Below are 20731 nucleotides of genomic sequence, written 5' to 3' on the forward strand. Positions count from 1 at the left end.
GCTCATTGTTCACCTGCAGCCGCTGCTCCAACTTCCCTGTCCAAAGACACCACCTACTTTCTCCCAGCCAGTTGCTGCATCTCTCCCTGGATGCCTTTGTAGACCAGGTGAACCTGTATCCACTTCACTTTCTGCTCTGACAGGAAGTACATGTAGGATCCCTGCAGTCGACAGCTAAGAATCACTCCTGGATTTTGGTCTGTATGTGCTGGAGTCACCCAACCTAGTCACAGTGTTCATCCTAAAATAAATTGGATTGGCATGACAGCAATGTTTCTAATCACAGAATTTGTTTCTAGGGTTAGAGCATTATAGAGCAAGTAACTACAATAGTAACAGGAATGAATATTAAGACTTATCTATTCAAGAGTATAATTAGCATTTACTTCTTCAACAAAACTTCAAGTGACCCAGCTCCTCAGTAAAACAACCCTATGAATAAAATTAAGAACTATTGAGCAGTTGTTGTGCTGGATAGAAAAGCCAACACTAAATGGGTAGTTGTGGAAAGACAAGGATTGGGCAATTGGCCTAGCATGTAGTTAGCAGCCTGTTGGGGATCAGAAATCATCTTACCTCTCTATGCTTTGGATTTGTTACTTTAAGAAAGAACCAAATTAACCAGGCGTGGTGGTGGGCGCCTGTAGTCCCAGCTACTCGGAAGGCTAAGGCAGGAGAATGGCATGAATCTGGGAGGTGGAACTTGTAATGAGCCGAGATTGCGCCACTGCACTCCAGCCTGGGCAATAGAGCGATACTCTATCTCAAAAAGAAAAAAAAGAAAGAACCACTTGAACTATTTCTGTCATCCCTTCCAACTCTAACATTTTGTTCTGTTTCTTTAGCTCATCTCATTAAAAAAAAGAAAGACAAAAACCACAGACCCACAGAGTAGACTACACTTTAGTGCATTTTAGAGGAAATGTCCAGATGTTCACCGTGTAGTTGCAGTCATAATATTTTATAAAAGAAAAGTCATTTCAATAATGGCTGGTGAAAGGCACTGTAGGCACTAATTATTTGTAATGGTTATTAATCTTATCATGCATCTAGCTGATCAAAAAGGGAGGTGGAGAGATATGGCTAGTACAAAAGCAGACTTTCAAAAAGTCCTTGAAAAACAAAGTGACTCTTCCATTCCCATTTCTCCTTTAAAAAAATACTGCATGGGAGGATTTCAGAAAGTGGTGGTGAGGAAATTGGCTGGGTCGTTAAAGGCATATTGACCTACAGAACTCTAAACATGCTAACTAACAAAATTAATGGTATTGTTCTTTTATAATTAAGGAAAAGTACTTATGAAAGTCACTCATATGATTTTATTTTAAAAAGTTGAGTTGTAGTTTAGAAAAACTACATTTTCTCCCTCTAAATGTAAAGAAAACAAGGAGGTATTATAACAAAACTTCTAGAAATACATATAAATCATTGACACTTCCACCATTAACATTGTTTTAAATCGAAAAAATGCTGTAAGCTCATTGGGGATCTTATAGATTATTATGTACAATTTAAAAACTTACCTTGTAGCCTATCAAAAATATATCTTTTCTTAGAATCAGAAATCATATAATGCTTATATAACAAGGAAGAATCTTAAGAATATGCATATTTTATATGTTCCACAGCTAGTGCTTATCAGGATGTCTTATCTAACTTAGGTGAGTAAATATCAATAGGATCAGAAAGGAGAATGGAAGGGAGAACATTGCAATGAGAAAAGGGCAAGACAGAAGAGATAATAGATTTATAATGAATTGGTGTGACTGAGGAGAGCAGAGAAAGCTGCAGTGGTCTTCGGAGTCTCTGCTTAGAAAATAGCCCTTCAGCTTCATCTGTCCGCTCACTCCTTTGTTTGTGTGTTTATTTGTTTATTCACCAAATATTTATTGAAAACTCACATTGTGCTAGGCAAGGTGCTCAGCACGAATGAAATCGATGCTGTTCCTGCCCTCATGGAGCTCATTATTCTATCACGCTATCATTCTAGTAGCCACTAACGTCTTATTAGAAAAAATTAATGAAGCACGTTTGGGATTCCCAAAAAGCTCTTCTAACTTAACAGATCCCAAGCACTGAAAAAATAAAAAAATAAGTAAATAGAAGCAAACAGGGTCACTTTGTAGGTTTTCCTCCTGAGGAGGTAGAATCTTGTAGAGAAAGATGACCGCCCTTCCCAAAGTTAAGCTGGGAAAGTTCACTGTGTTCTCGTTGTGATGAACACGTGGTGACTGTGCTCATGTCTGCGAGTCTAGGTGAGTGTGTCTGTGCTAGGGGAGGACAAGAGGAAGGGCGAAAGTGACAGAGAAACCAAAGGAACAGCACACAAACAAGTACAGGTCAGGCCATGAGCAACAATAGCCAAAAAGTCTTTCAACTGATTGCAAAGGCTTTCCTCTGTTTCTCTTAAGAATTAGCCAGGTCGCTTGTCATTGTTTTTCTGACCTCTTCCCTGTGTGGCTGATTGCTTGACACAGTGGGTCTAATTATCTCCAGACTCCCAGCCTGTTTTAATGAAGAGGGATGTTTATCTGTATAAGCAGACAGACTTGTCTGTCCCCTTGGTCCTAAAGTTTTTTCTTGGGAAACCGAGGGATGAAACTGACAGCTGTTAATGGATCAGCCAGAATGTAAACTTTTCATTTCTGGCTTGTTTGTGGCAAGAAATAAACATTTCTTCTCCCTCCTTACTGTGCTTTACTGCATTGAGCACTTGTCATTTGGAGATTCCTAGCAGTATTTGATTTTCCTGTAAGAATGGCCTCTCTCCTCTCATAGTTGGTTTTGGACTGACAGTAAATTCAGTTCCCTAGCCCCCGCCAAATAACCTTTGGTGGTGCAGACCCTGTCCAGACAAAGGACTACACAGCGTTGAACGTGGCTCATCAGCAACTGGATCCTGGGTCTTTGAATCTCAAACAGTTAACATAAGAAGGAAAGAAACAGTTGAAGTTCTAGTTATCTGTTTTCTAATTTATCCCACAAATATTTATTAAGGCTCAGTTTTGCCACAGACACTGTTCTGGATGCTTATATGACAGTGATAAGCAGGACAAAGTTGCTGCTCTCATGAATTTCATACCGTAGTTGGTAAAGGGCAATCAAACAAACACAGAAGATAATTACAGACAGACACAAGTGCTATCGAGAAAATAAAACGATGTCATAAGACTAGGACCAGGAGGTGACATAGAGCAGAGATGTGAAAGATGAGAAGAAACCAACTTTGGGGCGCTTGCAGGGAAAAGTGTTGCAGCCAGTGATTCAGTCCTGTCATCACAGAAACATGCTCAAGTAGCACCATTTAAAGACAAACAAACCTCCCTTGACCTCATCTCTTTCTGTGCTCCCTTTCGTGAAAAATTCTTCAGAAGAGTGGCTTATTTTTCCATTCTCTCTTCAATCTCCTCCAATCGAATATTCATAGACTCTTCTGAAACAGCTGTCATTTGGTCACTGCCGACCTCTATCTTGTCCTTAAACAGCAGCATTCTGACCTAAATTTTCCTGTTATAAGTCTTGCTTCTTAGTCCTGGAGTGGTCTTGGTTTCTGCTTATTTCTAAACCTAACTCAGCCTTCTCCTGATTCCATGAGCCCCAGTATGCCAACAATCAATTCCTTTTTTCTCTTCTAGCCAGAATTGCTTCCTATTACTTCCTACGAGTAAATGCCTAGTTCACACACTTAAATTTTTCATATTATTCTTGATTTTTACCCAGGAAACAATTGTTCAACTTACAGCACAATCTCTATTCATTCTTTTACTTATATACACTGTTTTCCTTAAAATGTTACTACTGTGTTGGTGAGTACCGAATTATGGTTTTCCAAGGATTGATTTACTTTTCTTTATAACATTCACTTCTTGAGAGTAGATCACTTATTTGGAAACATTGATCATTGTCTCGTGCCTATCACAATGCAAGCCATTAGAGATAGGCATGGTTCAAAACAGCCATGGTTTCAAGACATATTTGTTAGACTGCTATCCTCACCAAGAAATGTCTTCCAGGTTGTTTCTGCTGTCAGAATGTTTTAAAATATTCTTCATGTCTTTTCTAATGCTTTGCTACTCTAGGTTTTGTGGAATCCAGGTTCTTTATGTCCCTAGTTATGTCTCCAATAACATTTCTTAGAAATTTATTAGCTGTAAAATTAAATATAATTTATCTAAATATTTCATTTAAAAATCATTTTCATGTACTTTCAATAAAGAATCTTGTCTCAAATAAGTAAAAACAAACAAGACAGTAGGGAATCCTAAGAAGACATTTCTCAAAAATCATCTTCCAGGATTTTCTCATGGCTTTTTGTCAAATGGATGAAGATGTTTTGATGGCTATTGTACTGTGAAGGATGTTTTCAGCTACAAGTAACAGAAAAGGTGACTAATGGTAGTTAACTTATAAGGGAATTTGCTGGCTTATGTGACTAGAAAGTCCAGAAGTTAAAGGTACTTCAAGGTTAATCATTGATATTATCAGCGTGTGGTATCTTTCCATAAACAGTGTGGCTTCTTCTGAGGGCTGGCTTTCCTTGTGGGCATGGAGTGGCTGCCAGAAGAACTGGGACTACAGATGACTTTGTTCATGGCCAGAGATAAAGACAGAGTTGCTTTCCATGACCTTAGAACAGAAGTCCTATGTTTTATTCTAATTGACTGATCCTAAATAGGTGATCACTACGACTGAGGACATGTTGACTGGCTTCCATTTGAAATATATACCCACCCCAAACCAATCACTGTGACAATGAGAAAGGATCCATCAGAACTCACCCTTAGAGCTGCCAGTGGGATCAATCCCACTCAAATTCCAGGGCTACTACATAGTGGGGAAGGGTGAAATATATATGGGAGCTCTAGCACTATCCAATGCAGGTATATATTTGCATATAATTTGTATATAATTCACATAAATTTCTCATTTGATTATTCAACCATAGAAATAATAGTGATCATATATTACTAATATAAGGCATTACCATATATACATGTTTTACATCTTTTTGATATTATCTAGACTAGAAAAATATTCAATAAGATTAATTTATTTTGCAACGATTACAGTTGTTTCTCTCTTTCTTTACTTCTATCCTTTCTTAATGAGGTATAATGTACCAGTAAGGAAAACAAAAAGTTAAAGAAAGGGTGAAGAGAACAGTTAAGACTTTAGTCTGAAAAATAATTTCAGGATCATTTTCTTAGACAAAACTATAAATTTAATAAACAGTAACTAACTAGTTGTACATATATAATTTATTTTCACAATGTAATAATTATATTACTTTCAGAAAATTACCAATCACCTTGGAGTTGTAGCTTAGGAATTACTTTGAAATGTTAATGTCTATCAATGAATTTAATTTATAAATGATATCCACATTAATCTATCCCCTCAAATAATGAATCTTTCTTCATATTTACCTTGATAGAATCAGCAACAAAACAAAACATTTTCATCCAACTCCAAAGTTGACTGGAACTTTCCTTCATATTTCAATGTAATTAATTTCATTGGTTATTCTTTCATTTTATCAGCAATTTACCAAACTTTATTAATAGTTTGTGACAGGCACTCCACTAAGCACTGAATATGTATGTATGTGTGTGTGTGTTCATGTGTGTGGTGTTTGCACAAATGAAAAGGAATTTAAGAGGTTTCTGGAACCCTTCCTGAAGCCCATAGAACAAGGAAGGAGAGATTGGAGATTCAGAGCTGAGGTAGAGACTAGAGAGAACAGGGATGCGATAAAGGTACATATCTTGCCTTTACAAAGTGCTAATGCCAGGTCACTGAGCAGCAGGAAAAGAGTTCTCAACTCTGGATGCCAGAGTCTGAAAACCACTGACAAGTCACATCTTTAACCTGGAGGTCACATCTTCATCATTATTCCTCACCAAGAGGATAACGCTTTGGGACTCAATGTGAATGTGAGTTAAAAGCCAATGACAAGTAGGAAAAACAATCAGCACCATCTGTACTTATTCAATGCAGGGAATGTTTCATCATTGTAGAAGTATTAATCATCATGCACTATCCGTGTGGTTAATGCCAAACATGGTGGAGAAACGATTCCTCCTAGAAACTGCCCATTTCAAAACTCAACAGCATTTTACTCATAAAAAACATATGGAAACTATTCGAAATTAAGTTTATCTCTAACAACTAGAAAGTATAGAGGAATGTTGTATTTGTAGTTTTAATTTTGAGGAGAAAATGAGTTGTTAACTGCAATGTAAGCAAAGAACAATTTGATCTTGGAGAGGTTTAATGTGTGGCAGGTTAGAAACAAGAAAAAAATGTATTTTTTTAGTAGACAAGCTCAAAAAGGCAAATAGTTTTGTCACAGTTCTTGGTTTTAATTAGAAACTTTTAATCTATATCACACAGAGAAAAAATGCTCCAAACCTACCTGACACATCTCAACCAGTGAAGCATTGCTTGTCCTTGCAAGATATTGATGATTATTTTATTTTCCTGTGAGTTTTGTGAAATGCTTGCTGAATCTAAAAGCAATTCAGTAGTGTCAAGTCCCAGAAACTAATAAGACAGAGGTACTCGCTTACTTTCAATATATCATTTTTGTCACTTATTGTTTATAAAGTATTATTTTGGCTATCCTGGATAGAATTAGTAAGAGAAGTTACATGAACAGCAAATCCCAAGATACGGTAGAAATTATAGGTAAAGTAAAGAAAACAATTCAAGGGAATGAAAGAGAAAAAGCATGATTTAGCGCCCTAACAAATATCATTCTTAATTTTTAGTCACAATTAATATAGTATTATTTGCTTTTATCTAAATGTTCTAATAAAAACACAAAATAGCATTTGAATTAATTTTTAAATTTTAGTTGCTAAATAATTTTTGGTGAACTATACTACAAGCATAAGGAATAAAAATCTAACATTTTAAACAAACAGCAGATACATTGCCATACATCCTGCTTCAGAAGCCTATTGTTTATATGATAAAAATGTCATATACGTTATTACAAGGATTTACTATTTGTGATTCATCAGATGACTGTGCTCAGCCTTCCAGGAACCATCTTTCATTCTGTGCTACCAAAGCAATTAACAAATATTTAGCAATAAAATATCTTCCTTGCAATAAGAAAAATATTGACAAAAAGACAACTTTTCCAGAGAAAGACCATTCTTTACATAGTATACATCAGTTGCTTCTTTAATCAAGAGACAGTTGGATAAAGAGGAGGCTTTCTGAGGCTTCTCCAAGAACAAATGCATCTTCATGATAGAGTGGTTCCCAAAATAAGCTGACATATTTGGCCTCTGTGTGTGGGTATATTGAATTTCCTGAGTGATCCTGCTGTCATTTTACACATGTCAGATGCACCAGATCAACAACCCAACCAACTGCCAGCGTAGGTTGTTTCTCAGTACCACGATGGGAATTGCTTTTACGTGCCTCTTGATTTACCTAATGCCACTGAAGCAAACAAACGAATGTAAATCTTGCAATAAAACACATTATCAGAATTCCATAGTTAAAAAAAAAAAAGGTGAAGCCAACAATTGGTCTCCTTTAGTTGAATTTTGGAGACATAAAAGAGATCAAATTGCAAATGAGATGGTAACCTAGGTTATCCCCGGTTAATGTTCAACTTCAGAAATGAAATTTTAAAGATTATCTAAGAGCTAAACTACATTTCCTTAAGATCTCATATCTTCTGAAACCGATCTTTAAACTCAGATTCAGAAGGTGTCACTGGGATTTATTCTTATTAAAAGAAATATCAAATTTTGCTGCAGAGAAGTCTTTGGAGTCTGTTAATAATTTGATGTTTTAAATACTAAAACACCATGTTGCATTAACTTTAATACAATATCGAGTGTTGGAGTGAAATTGAGTGTTTAGTTGTAAACTTACCACCTTGTTGACTCATTTTAAGATTCAAATGCCTGTTAGATCTTGATATGCTGGGAGAATAAGTATTTTATAGAAATTTCTAAAAGAAGTTTACTGAAAATACAGAGTTTTAAAAGAAAACTGCTCTAGAAAAAAAAAAAGATGTTTTCTGGCTCTTTGATACAGAAGAAACATAAAAGAAAAGTAATTAATCAGATTGTGTAACTTGATATTTCCACCTGACACTAACATTAATGGTACTCCAGTGACAGTTTATTTACTGGATACGAAACTGCTAGGTACAGCATAGTTAATATGCCTAGGCTAAAAATAATTTTGTTAGCAAACGTTTTGACATATGACATCTTTCAGATGGAATTAGACATTAAATTTAGTGTAAGGTACTTCATTAGAAGTTACCATACATACATTTGATTTTATACAACAGGTAAATAATGGTTGAGCTATTGGCTCAAATGCTTAGCCACTTCATTAAAAATTTCTAAAAAATTGTAGGGAAGATCCATATATCCCTTTAATTATACATACAGTTTGGTGCATATAAGGATTTGTGCATTTCGGTAGAAAACAGATACATAGCTATCATCAGATTTTCAAAAGAATATGTATTTTAATACATTTTGAAAATTATTCCTTTAAAAGAATATATTTCTCTAGTGTAATACTTACCCCTCATTACCAAATATAATTTGGTTTACAAAATATTGATTTAGTTTATCAGGACTACATCTATATTACAAAAGAAAGTATAAGAAAAATGATGCTATAAAATGAGAAATATATGTGTATTGAATATGAGGATGAATGGGCTCAGAAACTTAGGAATATCATTAAAATATATGACTACATCTCCATTTTTATACATAATTTAAGAGCACATGGAAAATAGCAATATATGTAGAGTTCCTATTTATTGAGCTCTCATAAAGTACAAGATTTAGTGTTCTACTTATATTATTCCATTTAATTCTTACAACTCTGGTAACAATTGTTATGATTATTGCTCCATTTCATGTGAAGAAGATGATACTTACAGAAATTTAATAATTTTCTTAAGATCCCACAGTCAGGAACTAGAATGACTGAGTTTCAAATACAGGTCTTTTGGAGCTAAAATTCATACTGTTCATCTCTATGCTATAATCCATTACCTACACACCTCCATCACTCCAAATATATGTTGGCTATCATAGATCATGAAGGAGGGCACTCAAGTTCATCCACTGAATATGTCAGAGAAGCCTAATGATCACAATATATCCTTCTGGGAACTAGAGAAGTGGCTATGATCCCCTCTCCCTTTCATCCCACTGCCTCACATCTTTTCAGGAACAGATAGTAATACTACCTCAAACTTCACCTTTCTCTGCAGTCACTTTCTGTTGACTGCAAGGGACATGGCAACTTAATTCAACAATAACTAATTCAAGGGTTAGTTTCTCTTAAAACTCATATTAATTAAAATGATGTCATTTATATAACAAGACTGGCTGGTGTTTTTCTGTGTGGTAGATGAAAGAAAATATATTTTTAGAAAAAATATTTTAGTTGAATTCTTTTAATATTTAAAATTTACATGATGAACTTCAAAGTCTATTTTAAAATTTTATGTCAGTTGACAAAAGCTTTCCAGGGATCCCTTATGCAGGCATATCTTTGGATGTACCCTGAAGGAATGGAATGAAGATTTAAATTCTTCATGCTGCTTATGAATGGCAGAGTTAAATTTCTGTCACAGCATCTGTGTTTGAATAACTAAATCATGCTGCTTCTCTTAGAATGTTCTGGAATTTACACACACGAAGCAATAAAAATCACAAGGGTAATGTGTACAGCAACACTTTTCACACTTTTCATCAATGAATTTTAAAACAATCCTTCTGAGATTGTTACTAATGAGAAAACTGAGATTCAAATAGATTTAATAGGTACCAGTGCTGGGTAGAATCCCATTGTTCTGATTTCAAACCATCGTTCTTATTCTCCATCACCATGCATGGCATATCTGGTCATTCTGAAAGCCATCAAATGGAGAAGGTAGAAGTGAAACCCCACGTTGTCCATTCTTACATATTAATCACTTCTCAAGGAAAATCCAGGAAGGCAGTTTTCTTATGTTAAACTATCATCTTACTACTTCAGTGTTCTGTAATGAGGACTGGAGATGCTCTAAGTGGGTCAGTCCCCATCTTCTTCCTGAGATGTAGATTCTGTTGAAGTTTGCATTGAAGATAGTACTTTTTCTCTGCACTCAGGAAAAGTAGATTAATTTCTTAACTCCTACATAGGAAACATCATAAGTTTTATTTTTTTTGAATTGCCAAAGCTAATAATTCTCTTGATATTTAGTATGGATTTTTGGACTTCTCTTAACTAATCAAAATAAAGTGCTGAAATTTCATACTAGGAAGAAGAATCTGACTTTGGGCCAGAAGGGAAGCAAATAATCTCTTTCGTTTAGAACAGAATGTGTGGTTACTCAAAAGTGGCTTGATTAGGGTACAATTGCGAATGAGGTGATCTATTTCCTCTTCTCCATCCATCTATTTATTCTTGGTTCTCCCCCTGACCCACTTCAGTCTACCACTAACTTTCACCTTTCAAATTCCTGTGTTGTCAACCTCCTTTATATGAGAATAAAATAGAAATAGCTAAGTGTTTGGTAGATAAAACCATGAATCTGTTTTTTTCACTACTAAATTCAATATTTTGTGAAAATGTGGAAACTTACACTTAGTGAATGTATGAATAAAATCCCAATAAGGTGTTATTAAATTTTAGCTCTATCTCTTGGAATAATGGACATTTAAATGAAAAGAAAATAATGTTACTCTCCCTTTCTCAAAGGAATCTCTTGAGGTGATATTTAATGTGAAGGCAGGAGTCAAGGAGTACAGGAAGTGAAGGTAATGTGGGAAGCAAGAGAGGCTTTCTCTTTTTTCCCTAAATTACAATTTCTAGGTCCCTGACAATGCCTTATAAGCAGAGGGCCAAATGAGACATTCATGGATAATTCCCTTATATTCATAAAATGTCTTAAATCTTTAACTACTTTCACCCACATTAATACAGAACTGCTGAGAGACAGCTGTTATTATTCTAGGCCAGGAAACTGAGGTGATCTCAAATCCTCTCAAGACAAAATGGGGGTGCCTTTATATAATTCCCAACCCTCCCAGGGAACATTTCTCAGGGGAATTACGCATGCCAGAATTTAAAAGTAAGATATTTATCTTTTATTTTTAACAGAATCTAGATGAGTCAGGACACAAAGTAAGCATATTCTCAAATATATATATATAAATACAAGTACATACAAATAAATTGTTATAAAATTTCCCATGTTTATCATGAAATCAAAACAGGAGTGTCCTTAAAAACCTCAGTGTTAGTTGAAGAGTAAAAAGTTGAGTATATATCCAATAAGTTCTTTAACAAAAACAAGACACAAATACATCAAATACATCAAGTAATTAATAAGGCAGACAAAATCTCATTACAGAAGATGTTAAGTAAATATAATTATGTATTCTTCTTCCAACACCATCTTTCAGACTAAGAAACTTACAGCTCATCTACAAGAGCTTTTATCATCTTTCTTTGTCAAAAATAAACAAACGTAAGACCAAAATTTCCATTTAGTTACACTGAAATCACCCAATTGCCATACAATATATAATAACTCATAATATGAAATTTCAACATAAATATTTAATCCATATACTATAAAATAAAAGCTAGAGTCACATTTCTGTACATCAGAAACTTTACATCATAAACATTGGAGATACTGGAATAATAGAATGGGTATGGCAAGAATGGAATGGGTGTGGCAAGAATGACTATGGCAATGGTCATAATCAAGGTGTTAGCCAGACCTAGGGTCTCATCTGAAGACACAACTGGGGAAGGATCCACTTATATGACCACATGGCTGTTGGTAGAAATCATTTCGTAATGGGTTGTTGACCATTGCTTGCTGGCTCTTGGCCAGAGGCTATCTTCAATTCTTTGCCAGGAGGGTCTCTCCAACATGGTAGGGTATTTCATCAGAGCATGCAAACTAAGAAGGCAACAGAGAGAATCTGCTAACAAGATAGAAATCATGAGACTGATCACAGAAGCAATATTCCATTCCCTTTTCCATGTTATGCTGGCTGTACAAAGAAGCAAATCACAGGGCTGGCTGATACTCAAGGGGAGGAGACTACAGAAGGTTGTGAATATCGGGTGCTTAAGATCCTTGGGCACCATTTTAGAGGTTGCCCACCACACTGATGTACTTGAAAATGATGTAGAAAATGACATATAATTTAAAATGGTAAAAACGTAGTTTCTGGCAAAGTAATAAGAAAAAAAAATAATGTCTAAGAGCTATTTAAAAAACCTCACCTTAAAATATTTTTCAAACTCAAAAGAGAAATAAAGATTTAAAATACTATATAAAAAGAAATACAAATTAAAACAATGTATCATTTTCATGTGTCAAACTGGAAAATACTGAACATTTAGCAGGGTGCAGTGGCTCATGCCTGTAATCCCAGCACTTTGGGAGGCTGAGGCGGGTGGATCACGAGGTCAGGAAGTCGAGATCATCCTGGCTAACAAGGTGAAACCCCGTGTCTACTAAAAATACAAAAAAATTAGCCAGGCATGGTGGTGGGCGCCTGTAATCCCAGCTACTCGGGAGGCTGAGGCAGGAGAATGGTGTGAACCTGGGAGGCAGAGGTTGCAGTGAGCCGAGATCACACCACTGCACTCCAGCCCGGGCAACAGTGCGAGACACCGTCTCAAAAAAAAAGAAAAAAAAATTTAGTTGTTAATATCTATTGTTGGCAAGGGTAAACAGGTACTTTACAATCTACTTATGTGGTTAAACATCTCTGAGGGCAATCTGAAAATATCAAGATTTGCATACCCTTTGACTTATCAATAGTACTTTTAGATATTTATTTTACAGAAATAATTAAGCCAGAGTTCAAAGATTGATGTACAAGAATGTTCATTGAAGGCCGGGCGCGGTGGCTCAAGCCTGTAATCCCAGCACTTTGGGAGGCCAAGACGGGCGGATCACGAGGTCAGGAGTTCGAGACCATCCTGGCTAACACGGTGAAACCCCGTCTCTACTAAAAAATACAAAAAACTAGCCGGGCGAGGTGGTGGGCGCCTGTAGTCCCGGCTACTCGGGAGGCTGAGGCAGGAGAATGGCGTAAAAACCCGGGAGGCGGAGCTTGCAGTGAGCTGAGATCCGGCCACTGCACTCCACCCTGGGCGACATAGCGAGACTCTGTCTCAAAAAAAAAAAAAAAAAAAAAAAAAGAATGTTCATTGAAGTGATATGTATACTGCTAGAAAAATTGGAAATTATTTAGTAGTATGTCAGGAAGGACTGGCTAAATAAAATATGTTATGACAACTATAAAATAAAATACCTTGTTGCCATTAAAAATGATCATTCATATTTATTGTCAAGAAAATATATCTTGATATATTTCTAAATGAAAAGAGCAAACTATCTCTATAGAACTGCATTATCTATATAGAACTGCATGTGCATATGCTGGTGTGTTGACACCCATAGGTGCAGAGGAAAATGTGTGAAAAGGATATCTATCAAAATATTGAGAGCAATTATCTTTGACTTGTGGATAACAAATTATCTTTATTTTCTTTATACCTTCTTTATTTTCCAATTTTTTATCTTGAGCATATTTGCATTTCATAATATTAAAAAGCAATAAAGCTATTTCCAAAATAATCTTTAAAAGTGTTTCCTCCTATACCCTTATGTAGGAATGTTTCAAGCTTTCATTATTATATCTGTTAATTGGAACAGTATAGCATCATAAGATCCTTTCACACTAAATGTATTTTCCTCTTCTATTGATAAATGGGTATGTTCCAAGTCTTGGCAAATTACATTTACTTTAAAAAATCCCTCCAGAATTCTATATACACAGAAATATTATCTATCAAAATGGAACTGGAAATTAACTGTCAGATGTCTTCTTAACCTGGCTATTCTGGAAGAATAATTCACTGAGGGACTAGCATTGAAGATTTTGATTTGTCAAATAAGAAAATAAATTTTTGGTTGCCATATATAATTATTCACTTATTATTTATTCTTTATACCCTCACTTTGGAGCATCCACTAGGTTTGGGGCATTGAGCTAAGTGCTAGCAATGGAACAGTAAATCAGAAAGAGTCCGTGCCTGCTCTTACAACCTAATAAAGACAAATCAAATAACTTCACTGCTGATGATGTCTCAGAGACCACAGTCTAGAATTCCTCAACCCCCAATTCATGAATCAGAGAAGCAGAGTTTTATATTCTTTTTTTCTTTACCTGTATTGATTGATAACAGACCCAAATTCATTTTTCTCGACTATTTTGTCATAGGCAGAATTCTATGAGGGCCCCCACAATCTTTCCCATTGCTGTTACTCCTATGATTCTGTTATATAATATGGCAAAAGGGATATTACAGACATAATCAAGGTTACTAATCCATTAAGATGGAAAAATTATCTAGCTGGCCTAACCTAATCATACAAGGCCCTTAAAAGCAGAGAGTTTACGGCAGACAGTTAACAGACGAGAACGAAAATTCAAAATGTGAGAGAGATTTGATGTAAGGGAGGCTCTCTCTTGCTGGGATAGAAGGGGCTATGAGGGAGGGACCTGAGGACATTCCCTAGGAGCTGAGAGCAGTCCCCAGATGACAGCCAGAAAGAAGGTGGGGGCTTCAAGCCGACAACTTGATTTCTGCCTTCACCAGAAAACTCAGGCCATCCCAAACTTCTGTTCTACCAAATTCGGGGTATTCTGTTACATAGCAATAAAAAGGTAACGCACATTTTTCCCCCTTGTATGTCATTCGTGGTGACTAGTTAGCACACTACAGTACAACTGGAGCTGAGATTCATGGATTTCAGCTACCTTCTTTATTGTCCCAATGTGGAAATTGAAGTCCAAGGTTTCTAGCAGTGTTGACCTTTTTTGGTCTTTTTTAATTAATTGATTTATTTTTTACTTTGAAACAATCTCAAACTTCTAGGAAGCTTCGAAGTATAGTACACATAATTTTTTTCAGGAACCATTTGGGTGCACACACTGATGACATGATGTATCATCACCTCTAAATACTTCAATGCATTTTTTTTCCTAAACAAGTGCATTCCCCTACATAATTAAAATTCAACCATCAAAATCAGGAAATTAAGGTCACTTTGTCTCTTGGAACTCAGTCAACTTTCACAAAGTACCCAAATAATTTCCTTTAGAGCCAAAGCTCCATTTTGGAGTCATGTGTCATGTTTGGTTAGTCTCCTTCAACTGGGACCAGTTTTTCATACAATCCCTTGACTTTCAGGACCTTGAAACTTGACGATTACAAGCCAATTATTCTGGAGAATTTCCTTCAATTTAGATTGTTCTGATTTTCCTTCATGATAGTTGTGTACTTTTGTAGGAATGCTAAAGAAATGATCTGTGCTCTTCCCACTGATTACTATAAAATGGCACACGATTTCATTTTGTACCAATACTATTGATGTTAACTTTGTTACAGTGGTGTTTGCCAAGGTTCTCCATTGTGAAGTATTATTTTTTTCTGTGTAATTAACAAGTATTTGTGAGAACGTAATTTGACACTATGTGAATATCCTATTTGTTATCAAATTTTTAATTTATTCTTGCTAGTAATTTGATCAACATAGACTCATGGTTTATTATTTTATGCCATGTTTTATAATCTATTACTATCATCATTTATTTTGGTACTCAAATCATCAGAAATTTGGCCAAAAGGAACCTCCTGGAGTTGCTTCAGTGTTATTTTGACAAGCTCCAAGTCCCTTTATTCTTTCAGCACTTTCTTACTTTCTGATACATCAAGATGTCCTGGAAAATTTGGCCTTTTCTCTGAGGAGTACTGTCTCTTTTTAGTAAAAAGTGATATTTAGGAACCAAGATCTAGACACTTAGCTTACTCATTGCTTTTAGGATGTTGTTGTCCCTAGGAACACTTGCTTTAATGTCTCCAAAACACTGTGCTCTCTGCTTCCTCATGAGTTTTGTATATGCTGTTCCCTCTAGGTGAATGTCCTTCCTTCTTCACATAATGAACTCTTCCTACTCCTCCTTTAGATTAAAACTTAAATCCTGCTTCTTCAAGGAACGCTTCCTATATGCCTAGATTGGTTGAGGTCTACACCCATAACATCATGTTCTTTTTGAATCTATAATACAGTAATTATTTGGAAACATATACCTCCTCTCTCTAGACTAATAAGCTTTGGAGAACAAAATCTGATTTTGATCAACATTGTATCACTAGTGCCTAGCTCAGGTCCTAGCATATAGTAGTTCTCAACAAATATTTATGGAAAGAATAAATGGGTGAGACAGTGAATGAGTAAATGAATGAAACCGGAACTAGATCCCAGTGCTTTCCTAGCTATTCCACAGTGGACACTTAGAATTTTAAATAGTATTCTGTAAATTCTTAGACATATGGCACAATTTTATTCTTTCTGACAGAACCCTGAATTTTTGCACACTGGGTCAGACAATTTTCCACATTATTTTTGAATTTAATTCTTCTTGAAATAGATTCAGACAAAAGTGGAAAACCAAGTACCCTCTGAGAAGGTCATAGCATTTGCCACTATTGAGTTAATCACTTGGGCTTATTCTCCATTAGATTTATTTATATTATGAGAAACTTCGCTAAGTTGTAAGAAAATTAAAAGTTACAGAAGAGTATTTAATTTGATCGCATAATACTAAATCTTCACCACCTCCTGGGTCCCTAATTAAATCTTGTTTTTACATGGTGCCTTGTCCTTGAATATGAGTGGCTCTGAAAGTCTCAGAAAGGGAATTTATGATACAGGAAATCCAGGAACTCACTTTGAAACAATGTGGAAGTCTAATAGTCCTACCATTGTCTGTACAGGAAGGCCAAACATACAATTGTCTTCTTAGCTTGATGCTTTTATGGTTTTTCTCTTGGTTTTGAATCAGACCTAGACTCAACAAAGACCCACCTATGGTTTCTGCCTCTTCCCAGCTGTAACTCCAATAACTGTGCTCGGGCATTATGTCAGACCTTCTGGCATCATTTGAAGCATTTGATTATTGAATTCTGTTGACTTGCTAGAAAGAAAGTGGGGTCAGAAGGGCAGGCCTAAAATAGTTATAGTTCTTTCAGTCCTGAGAGATATATTCGGAGAATTTTTAGAAGGTTTTTTTCTGATTTTACAGTTTCTGAGATGGACTTCTGAGACACTTGGTATTTTCTCTTCCATTCATTGTATGCACTGTTTATTATAAAAACCAGAGAATCTCACAGCAACTTACACAATGAAAAATGATTATTCAAGATTTCTCCTTTTGCCTGACTTGCACTGTGGTTTTCTTCATTCTAAGATATCTGGCAAAAGTGAACCTGTTTGTTTTGTTTTGTTTTTTAACCTGGTTGAAAAGAACTGCTGGTAATTCTAAAAAAAAAACAGCATGAGAAATGAAGAACAACATCACACACGAATTAGGAATCTCTCCTTTGTTCTTGTGAGGCTACAGTGAAACAAAGATTCTTAGCCATACTGAGGTTCTTGTAACTTGTTCAATACGTCACACCAAAGAGTCTATAGCAATTATAAACTCAAGAAAAACTTCTCTACTTTGCAGCTTCTTTTCAGTGGCATATTTTCCTCATTCACTTAGTTATATTTCAGGTGGTTTAGAATTTGATTATGACTCATAGAATGTGATTTTTCTAAAGAACATTTACTATTGCATCATATCTCAAAAATAATTGAAATGGATGCAATTCATGGATGTGACTTAATTAACTAGGACTTTTCCCTACACTGAGAAAATGATAAGGTGGGCTTTACTAAACAAACTAAAACATCCCAACCAAGACAACTCAGTATTCAAAGAATCAAAGGCAAAGAATCAAAGCAAGCTTCCGAAAGTCTCCTCTAATTAGAATACTGTTTGAAAATACAATTTTCAGCTTTTAAGTGAAAAAACGCTGAGCTGCTAGGCTCACCACTTTCTACACAGCAATCCATTTTAATTGTTGTACCACTTCTGAATTTTGGAAGGAAAATTGGCAGTGTGTGTGCCATTTCTAGCAAAGGGGGAAAAAAAAGGTAATTGTGTTTCTGTACACCGTGCCTTCAGTAATGGCCTGGAAGATGGAACTGCAAAAAGACTCTAGGACTATATTTCATTTGTCAAAATGAATGTCGGATATCAGGTCATTCCTAATATTGAGTAATATTCTCCCAGTGGCGCAGAGCACCTCTCTGTACCAGGCATTAGCAGAGCAGAGCATGCTGACTAGAGGAGACTTGCTGGTGATATTTTAGCCTAGTCAAGTGACGGCCTCTGACCACAAAGAACATTGGCTGGGGCTCTGTTAAAATATCCAAGGAATTATCAAGTATCTAGTATATTTGTCTGTACAGAAATCCTCTTTAATATCCCACCAAAAGCTACATAACTTAATATCTTATGAATGCCATATTCCTGGGAGGAAGCTAAAATATCTATTTATCTACTGGGGCAGCTGAGTAGGGGTGATGTTATTATAGCAAATGTGTACATTTCTGGCATAAATATTTACTTAGCTCTGCTAGTCAACAGCTGAGTCGTTTCTCTGTTCTCCCACTTGGAGTCATTTGATACCCAGTGAGGATCACCTCCCTTGGAGGCTGCCGTGTTTATCTTCCAAGCACTAATCTTAACATGTTGCTCTTGATTCAGGCAACAGCGAGCCAGGGGATTTTTGAGCATCGTTCCTTCTCTTATTGAGTCTTCCATATGGACAGTCACTTTTAAAGACTATAAATCATTGAGCTACCTGTTTCACTGTATACCACAAGTATCATCTCTGCCAGATGTGAAAAAGCCAATACATATTTAAAATATAAATTAAATTTAAAAATATTCATATATTTAGAAAATTTCAATTGTTCTTCTAGCTTTTAAACATGTTCATGAAAAAATTATTTTTTCAAACTATATACAAAAATGGAACAATTTATGAAGTCTATGAAATGCCTGAAAAAATTATTTCAGTTAAGGTACTTTCTTACATAGAAAATTACATCACCCTATAGAATTAGGAACTAAAATTTGCTAGCTCTTTTAAGGTGGAAACTATTGTAACCTCAATACCTAGCAATTAGTAAGTGGTTAACAATAATTTATTGAATAAATGAGTAGATGAAATATTAACAAAATCAAGGTTGTATTAGATAAAAAGTATAATCAAATAATAGTACAATTATATAATTCTTTAAGTGCTAGATAACATGATTTTGATTTATCTGGTGGAATTTTTAGTGGTTTTACCTTCACTTACAATAAAGGCATCCTGGGAAATTATTATGATGATTGGCATGAATAATGTATAAAATTGTTCCTGTAATCTCTATATTCATGCTGTACTGGTATTATCTCTCTCTCACGCACACACTCTGTCTCGCTCTCTCTCCCCTCTTTCTCTGCACATACACAGAGGAAAGACCATGTGAGGACACAATGAGGAGGTAGCCATCTGCAAGCCAGGAAGAAAGACCATCTTGCTGATACCTTGATCTTGGACTTCTGGCCTTCAGAGATGTAGGAAAATAAATTTCTGTTGTTTAAGGCATCCAGCTGGTGGTATTTTGATAGCAGCCTGGGTTGACCAGTATAATTCCAGAGGGCAGAGCCAACAGCCATGGAGACTTATTGCTAGGCCTTAAGACCTAATTAAGGAATTTCCAACATTTGCCCAGTTAGACTTCAGAATTGTTATGGATCAGAGACTCCTTCGTGCCCGCCCCTGGCATTTTCCCTGTTTTCGAAGGAATATTTATAGTGTTTATCCTATACCTGTTTCACCATTGTATATTGATGTGTGAGAAGCAGAGAACCTGGATTTTTATTTTCACAGGTCTCTATAGTAAGAGAAACTCCATAAAGGGAGCTGAACTTTGGAACTAACCCTGAGAAATCTCATCCATACCCGGATCTGACTTAGTTGATGAGATCCTGGACTTTGAGCTGATGCTATAATGACAAGAGACTTTGGGGACCTTGGGAGGGAATGAATGTATTTGGAATGTGAGAGAAATGTAAACTATTGGAGCCCAAAGTCCAGACTATGGTAGGCACCCTCTAACATGGCCCCAAATGATACCCTCCTCCTAACTTATTCTAAAAAATAGACATACTGCTATAAAATAGAACATAGAAAAGCAATGGCCTGTCATCTGAAATTAGATTACAAAAAGACTGTGGCTTCTACCTGGAGTTGCTATCTCAATCACTTTTTAAGGGGAATCTCTTCCATGTTGTAGAGTTTCCCTATGGAGAGAACCATGTGGACAAGAAAATGATGTCTTTGGATAACAGCCAGCGAGGATCTGAGACCTGCCAAGAATTACATAAATGTGTTTGTGGAAGTAGATATTCATCTAGCTCAGCCTCGTATGATTGGAGCTCCAGCCAACAACTTCATGGCACCCTTGCAAAGTATCTTGATCCTGAGAAATCCACTTAAACTTTGCCCCAATTCCTGACCCACAACTTTGGGATAATGAATGTCTGATGTTTTCAGCCACTAAGTTTTGGTAATTTTTTGTGCCCTGGAAGGTAACAAATATATTTGTTATCATTGCATCTCTCCTTACAATTTTTTCAATGTACTCTTAAGTTTGCCTCCCTTCCAATATCTGCTTTTACCCTGAGTTTTAGTCTATTAATCTCTTACATTGGCTTAGAGTAATTATCTACTTAATTGTCTATTATAATTTTATAGAACATAT

The 20731-nt window shown here is 35.8% G+C and overlaps 1 long non-coding RNA gene across 1 annotated transcript; it reads left to right on the forward strand.

Annotated features, from left to right (window-relative positions):
* The first annotated feature begins 73 nt into the window (after positions 1-73).
* Positions 74-20391, forward strand: LOC139363779 (uncharacterized). Its single transcript, XR_011624708.1, has 3 exons — positions 74-197; positions 19438-19541; positions 20264-20391. It is a non-coding gene; the product is annotated as an uncharacterized lncRNA (long non-coding RNA).
* Positions 20392-20731: the final 340 nt, after the last annotated feature.

Source organism: Macaca nemestrina, chromosome 6 (genome assembly GCF_043159975.1).
Source record: "Macaca nemestrina isolate mMacNem1 chromosome 6, mMacNem.hap1, whole genome shotgun sequence".
Taxonomy (NCBI): domain Eukaryota; kingdom Metazoa; phylum Chordata; class Mammalia; order Primates; family Cercopithecidae; genus Macaca; species Macaca nemestrina.